General features: G+C 45.0%; 1 pseudogene; it reads right to left on the reverse strand.

Moving 5' to 3' along the window:
- Positions 1–2618: 2618 nt before the first annotated feature.
- On the reverse strand, positions 2619–3650 carry LOC105712715 (nuclear pore complex protein Nup88-like; annotated as a pseudogene).
- Positions 3651–5387: the final 1737 nt, after the last annotated feature.

The following is a 5387-nucleotide window of genomic DNA, read 5'->3' on the forward strand; positions in this document are numbered from 1 at the left end:
TACACAAATCCTTTAGGATGTCATGAAGAAACAGTAAGGCAGAACCCCCCTTGGTGATATGTATGTAGCTATGTTTTGTTTCATTTTAATGAATCTGTGGTGTTTAGCAATAATGGACAAAAGTAATTTATGGATGGACCTGGGGCCTGGCAGATTGGTTGGGGCAGGGGAATCTTTCCCTTTTCCTGAAGAGGGAAATAGGAGGGACCTATTCCAGGCATCCACTGCAGAACACATCCCTGGTGACTGTAAACCTGTGGCATCTGGCTTGCTGGCTTTTGCACTTTCCTTAGGGATCTGTCTGGCACCCACCATGGCTCGGGCTCTGAACGCGTACCTCTCTCTTCATAAATCCTGACTGCATGGAACATATGTTGTAAACATGCTCATGTAGAAATGGAAACAACTCGAGAATTTGTATACTGGCCTTCCCTAGTGATTAATTTCAATAGGCGATAAGAGCCACAACCTAAAGGAATGGAATGTTTGAGGAATTCAAAGAGTCTCTTCTGTGGGGGGATGTGTGTGTGTACTTGTGCACATGTCTATGAATTAAGTTATATACAGACTCTTAATTTCTTGGCCAGATGACCAGCTTCTTCTCAAATCTGAAAAAAATACATTTAAAGTCTCACCCAACTGGGCTCGCACCTGTTAGAACAGTTTCTTCTTGTATTATGTCCCTATGCCCTGCGGCCTCATACCTTCTCATGTTGATCTCTCCCAGGCACAGCCTTGTTCCAGCCCCTTGCCCTGTATCCTGCCCCCACCATCCTCATCCTAACTGATAACTAAGCTATGATTTTTTTTTTTTTATCTTGCCCAAATTCCTATCTAAGAGGTCTGGAGAGTGATGTCCTACAAACCATACATTCTCATCAGATGGGTTTTATTTAGCCCCATATATCATGACTTACTTTCCAACCTGACTTTGGCATAACATTATGAGACAAGGAAGAAAATAAAAATATTTTACCCCAAAACATGTTTCTTTGCCATATCTTGAAATGGTCCTTCAAAGCTGTCCTTCGTGGGGGAGAATTTGCATCTGTAAAGAATCTCTATTCACATAGCTAGATCTTTTTCTTCCAGGCCCTCCCAATAGCAAAGAGATTAACTAAAAGCCTAACACCATTTTTTTTTTTTTTGAGACAGCTAATTTTCATATTTTTTAGTAGAGATGGGGTTTCATCATATTGGCCAGGCTGGTCTCAAACTCCTGACTTCATGATTCACCTGCCTCAGGCTTCCAAAGTGCTAAGATTACAGGCCTGAGCCACCTTGCCTGGCCAAGTCTAGCACCTTTTAAATATCTGAATAGGAAATATTTGTCATCTATTGTCTCTAAGGGCAGCCACTATAAGACTTCAAAAGAACTTTGGTCTCCACAGTCTTTTATCTTAACCTGAACATTTCCTTTCTATTGATCTCAGGTCTTTAGACAAACTCAACCAATTGTCAACCAGAAAATATTGGAAGCTGCCCCCCTGACCGCCTTTGAGTTGTCCCACCCTTCTGGACCAAACTAACATATTTCTTAAACGTATTTGATTGATGTCTTATGACTCCCTAAAATGTATAAAAGCAAGCTGTACCCTGACCCCAACCATCTTGGGCACATGTTCTCAGGACCTCCTGAGGACTGTGTCCACGGGCTAGGGTCACTTATATTTGGCTCAGAATAAATCTTTTCAAATACTTTACAGAGTTTGACTCTTTTCATCAACACGACTCAAAACCCTGCGACAAATCTTCCTTGTCTAAATTATTTGACTGGCATAAGTTCTTTTCAAAGTATTGATCTCAACCTACACTAGTAGCTTTAAAACACCCACTTTCCTAACTTACTCCATGTTCCAGCTAAACTAGGGATGAGTGTGCAGACGAGAGCTGTCCAAAGATTGAGTGTGGATATGACAGCATGTAGCGGTTTGGAAGATGAGGGGGATTCAACAATGACAGAAGGACATGGCCAATGAAGTAGAAGGGGGTCCCAGAGAGGGGTACAAAAGCAGTGTTTCAGCCGGGCGCAGTGGCTCATACCTATAATCCCAGCACTTTGGGAGGCCAAGGCGTGTGGATCATGAGGGCAGATCGAGACCATCCTGGCTAACACGGTGAAACCCCATCTCTACTAAAAATACAAAAAATTAGCTGGGCATGCATGGTGGCAGGTGCCTGTAGTCCCAGCTACTCAGGAGGCTGAGGCAGGGGAATCACTTAAACCCGGGAGGCAGAGGTTGAGGTGAACCAAGATTAGGTTGAACCAAGATTGTGCCATTGCACTCCAGCCTGGGCTACAAGAGTGAAACTCCATCTAAAAAAAAGAAAACAGTGTTTTTTTTCCTGGTGGGGTTCAGGAGCGGTTTCTTCAATGCTGCTGATGTGTGAAATGAGATGAAGGCTGAGTGGTGCTCATTGGATCAGACAGTACAAGCTCATGGTGATCTCATTGATAATCTTATAAAAGTAGCTTGATGGGGTGTGAGGGCAGAAGCCTAATGAGAGTAGATTGAAAGAATGTGGGATGAGATTAAACCATGCTCAGCTGGAATTTATTCTCAAATCAAGAGTCACATAGGTTGTCATTACTGCAGAAACTGGTGAAATAAGGGCTCTCATATACCAGTGGATACTGATACAATTTTCCTTGAGGAATAGACAGTGATGCAATGAGCCCCTAAGATACTGGGGACACAGCGTAGGCAGAGTATAGCACAAGCATCATAACCATAGTTATCTTCAGCCACAGGATGCATGGGCAACGGACCCAACAGCTTTCCAGTATTTCCAGGGCTGTGTAACAGACGAACATATGTTAGGAAAGTCTCTCCCTTCTCATATAAGATGTATAGTGGGTATGCCACTACTTCATCTTTGCCCTTTTATCCAAATATATTCCTTGGGACTGCTGCCAATGGCCCAAAGTCAAATGCAACTGCTGTCTCTCCTAGAGATGCGGTATACGCCCTTCCTTTATTGAGTACTAGACTTTCCTCTTCGGCTTCTGAAAGTATAATCACCTTAGTGGGTGTCTGGGGCTCACGTAGAGAGTAAATTCTTTTACGTTGTCTGATGTTAACAGCACTATGTAGGGATCCAGTATTTCATTTGGATACCACGTAGCATGCTTTAGAGTCGGAGAGGTAGAATTGGTGAAAAATCTCTCAGCAGTTGTAGTACAATTCACTGTTGATTTTCCATCTTCAAATTCAGAATTCTTCCCCCATCTTTTAGGTAATTCTAATACCTTAAGTCCTTTTATTCCTGTAAGTGCCATATGATGTTGTTTTAGACGTAACAAGACCTGATAGATTTTAAACAGGGGTGGATTTCTGCAAAGCAATCTCTGGTACTGGGACAGGGCGGGCTCTTCACCACCGCCGCTGGGGCTCCGAAGGCGAACGACTAAGAAGGAGCTGTCTTCTCCACCCCACAGGAAGAGCTCTCCGCCAAGGCCAAAGACCACGTTTCTCGTCAGCAACTGCGAAGGCGGCAACGAAGGCAACGACGAGGAAGCTGGTTTCTCAGCTTCAGCTAAGCTCTGGTTTTTCAGTCGACTCCTCCCGGAGCAGCCAAAACACGATGTGGTTAGGAAGCCAGGTCTGCCACAGGTCGCCGCCGCCCACAGGGCCCTCAGCGGCCGCCATCTTGGCCCAGCTACTCCCCTGCCTCCAGTTGCTCAGCCCGCTGTTTAGTGCAGCCAATCCGTGGCCGTTCACTCACTGCTTCGGCCAATCACCGAGCAACTGGCCCGGAAGCTCGAGAGGCTCGTGTCAGGGGAGGGGTGAAAGCGAGGCCAAGCCCATCAGGCAGTGGGGTCGCCAAGGGAAAGCCAATCACCAGCCCAGCATTATTTCTGAAGCCCAAGGGGGCTGGATGAGAAGTCAACAGAATGGTGGTGTTGCTCGAAGTCATGCACCTCCCTTACTGCAGGTTGGGCCGGCCTCACACATTTCGCTCGGATGCTTAAATCTGTCTCCCCAGAATTTAGTCTTACTGCCTTGAGTTATTTGACTCTGGGAATATGCTTATTTTAGAACCAGAACCAATCATTGTTGCTATGGGAAAGCAATATTCTGATTGGTCAGGAGAGCCCCATGTGCCACCCCTAAAGTTAAGAGTTTATGTGTGGGTTGGGTCCCCAAACACAAACTGAAAATTACAGGAAGCAGGGGAATGGATGCTGGAGAGGCAAACAGCAAATGTCCACCAGGAATTTCTTTGTTATATGTTTGCTGGCATCTTATCCTTTCCTTTCACAGCATTCATGGTAATTAAACATTTATGTATGTTATTATTTATTTCATATTTGTCTTCCCCCGTAACACTATACCTTCACCCTGAGAGGGACCACGACTCCTCTCTTCACTGTTCTATCTCAGTGCCAAGCACAGTTCTTAGCACAGAGTAGATGTTCAATCAATATTTGTTCCATAACTATGCTACTACAAGAAACCCAGTAGGGCTGGGTGTGGTGGCTCCCAGCACTTTGGGAGGCCGAGGCTGGCAGATCATTAGGTCAGAAGATTGAGACCATCCTGGCCAACATGGTGAAACCCTGTCTCTACTAAAAAAATACAAAAACTAGCTGGTCATGGTTGCACACACTTGTAATCCCAGCTACTAAGGAGGCTAAGGCAGGAGAATCGCTTGAACCTGGGAGGTGGAGGTTGCAGTGAGCCGAGATGGCGCCACTGCACTCCAGCCTAGCGACAGAGCCAGACTCCACCTCAGAAAAAAAAAAAAAAAAAAAGAAAGAAAGAAATTGATTTCTCACAGTTCTGGAGGAGGCTGGAAGTCCAAGATCAAGGCATCAGCAGGTTAAACATATATATATCTGTCTCTATAGAATACAAATACGCAAGGAAATACACTAAATATAGTTATTTCTTGTTGGTAGAATTATTATTATTATTAGTATTATTTTTGACACAGAGTCTTGCTCTGTCGCCCAGGCTAGAATACAGTGGCACGATCTTGGCTGACTGCAACCTCCACCTCCTAGGTTCAAGCAATTTTCCTGCTTCAGCCTCCTGAGTAGCTGGGATTACAGGCATGTGCCACCACACCCAGCTAAGTTTTGTATTTTTAGTAGAGACAGGGTTTCAATGTATTGGCCAGGCTGGTCTCAAACTCCTGATCTCAGGTGATCTGCCTGCCTCAGCCTCCTAAAGTACCAGAATTACAGACATGAGCCACTGTGCCTGGCCTCTTGTTGGTAGAATTAGAGTGAGGTTTTATTTTTATTTTTAGTTCTTTTGAGATGGTGCTTTGTTTATTTTGCCCAGGCTGGAGTGCAATGGCGTGGTCTTGGCTCACTGCAACCCTCGCTTCCCAGGTTCAAGAGATTCTCGTGCCTCGGTCTCCCAAGTAGCTGTGATTAT

The sequence above is a fragment of the Aotus nancymaae genome, unplaced genomic scaffold, assembly GCF_030222135.1.
Source record: "Aotus nancymaae isolate 86718 unplaced genomic scaffold, 86718_ANA_hifiasm-v0.15.2.pri h1tg000008l, whole genome shotgun sequence".
Classification (NCBI taxonomy): domain Eukaryota; kingdom Metazoa; phylum Chordata; class Mammalia; order Primates; family Aotidae; genus Aotus; species Aotus nancymaae.